This window comes from Solanum stenotomum, chromosome 11 (assembly GCF_019186545.1).
Source record: "Solanum stenotomum isolate F172 chromosome 11, ASM1918654v1, whole genome shotgun sequence".
In the NCBI taxonomy this organism is placed as follows: domain Eukaryota; kingdom Viridiplantae; phylum Streptophyta; class Magnoliopsida; order Solanales; family Solanaceae; genus Solanum; species Solanum stenotomum.
The window spans coordinates 10,223,836-10,226,250 of record NC_064292.1 but is presented as its reverse complement, the minus strand read 5'-3'; positions in this window follow the sequence as shown (position 1 = coordinate 10,226,250).

The following is a 2,415-nucleotide window of genomic DNA, read 5'->3' as shown; positions in this document are numbered from 1 at the left end:
TTATAGCTTTCTTTCATTTCAGTTTTCAGACTTTGTATATGGTGTATGAGTTACGTCCCAACCTCTTCCTTTTGATGTAATAGATGGCTTGATGAAACTATGATTAGATTTCTGCTTTGTCAAAATCTTTATGATATAAGATTGTTTTTTTGAAATATTTATTTCTATTATCGTGTATGATGTATGCTAAGTGGATTGTGTAGGACCTTTCAGGGTTCTATACGACATGTTACGCCTAGGATATACTTTGGATCGTGACATAAATGTAACTCTCTTTTCTAAATTTTGGCTTTAGATCATCCATTCTATGAACCGCCCTTGCACATCCTAAAGGAGCTAAGGTTTTTGTTGTTGTTATCTATGTCACGCCCCGAGCTACCCCCGAGACGCGGACACGGGACCTAGGACCACAAGTGATCCCAAGCTAACCCTGCTGGCATGATCATGATCATACTAAAGTTAATAAACTGATACGGAAGCTAAATCATAAATAAATCTGAAGAGATTGGGAATACCCATATACTATAACTGAATATATCAAATCTGGGAGTTTAATACAAAAGAAATATCAAACTCAAAATACTAAGCTGAATCTAACTATGTCTGAAATAAGTCTCTAAACTGACTAGAAATATTGGGACATGCCCCAACTAGGTCTAGAAAAACTGAAACTAAAGACTAAAAGCGATAAAGATAAACATGTCACTAGTCCTCGAAGAATGAGGACTCACCACTGATGCTGCTGAACTGGAGATCGGGAACCGATCTAAGCGTGATCTGGATGCTGAGAACCTCAACCTACATCACGAGAAGATGTAGCGCACGTATGCGTCAGTACTTGAAAGGTACTGAGCATGCAGGATAGAGTAAAGCTGAAGTAACATATAACTGAACAAAGCAATAAAGCAATGAAATAATCTGGACATGATATAGATACTGAATGCTGAGCTAACTAAATGCAATGACCAATTTATAACATGCTGAGACTGAATACTGAATATACTGATAAATGGTCAATGCAATAGAATTTGACTGAACTATGGGAGCTACTAATAACCGACATAAAACCACATGAGCTAAATGTGGAGTCCGATGTATACGCCCCATCGAGAGGACCCAATATACCCTGCCAGAGGTATAGAGGCATGCTGGCGTGATCACTAAACTGATGTTGCCCACAGAGGGGACTTACACCTACGTGGCTCGTAGTTCTGGGACTATATGGGTACGCTGAAACCCTAGTCCAACTCGGTATTATGCTACTCCCAATGAATTAAGTGGTTAACTGGTTATGACTGAATTTCTGTAAATACTGGATAGCTCGAAACTGAACATGCAAACTGAGAATGCAACAATTAATCTGATAATGATGCATTCATAAACTGAGGCATGTAAAACTGAATACTGAAATATCTGACCTAGCATGTGTAATTCAAGAACTAAAGAAATACATAGCTAGGGTTCTGAAATTCATGCGATAAACTGAGCAATAACATGATAATCTGATTTGGAACATTTAAATAACTAATTCATGATGATCTGCTGTAATTCTAGAAACCCTAGGTCTGTTCATAATCATGGAATCAAGAATCTGACTGAATTCTAGGGACCTAATGGGCGAAAGGAACCCACTAGTGAAATCCCACATACCTGGTGACGAATTCCACGGAGAAATCTTTCGATTTCGGGGCTGGAACTGAAGAAACCTCGCTGCGTTCTTGAACTAGGGTTCTTGACCTTTTTCTCCTCTCTTGCTTCTAATTTTCTAAGTTTTGATTAATGAATTTGACTTAGGTAAGTTCTAGTTATGTTTCTAGGCTTAAACTAATTAAAACCTCATGATTTAGGGTTTAAACGACGTATCTTAGGGGTTAAACGAAATAGGAAAAGACCAAAAGACCCTGACTTAACTGTTATCGGAGTGACCGATAGATTGGACTGACGGGCCGTCACTCAATCTACGGTCCGTCGATTGGGTCTGTAGGTCGAGTCTGCCCGACAAGGCTTCACTAAAACGAGCATAACTTTTTACTCGGAGGTCGGAATTTAGAAAACTCGGTGGCTTTGGAAAGATAATTCAATTATATATCATATCATAGGTCATGGGACATCTAATTCATTTTGTACTAAAATCTATGACCATCTGAAGTTGATCCATCAACAATTTTCAGCTAACTGGCTGCTGATCCTCATCTACGATCAGAGCTACGGACCGTGGATCGATTGACGGTCCATGCTGGTCAACCGCCAATCGGGACTGAAGCTGGGCTTTTGGGGCATCGATCCACGGACACGAACTATAGTCCATGACCTGACCTACGGACTGTAAATCCGGCTGTGGGTCAACACTTAGCCAAATTTTCTGACTGAGTTCTGGGGAAGTTTTCTGTCACGAACCACGGACTTGTAAGACGG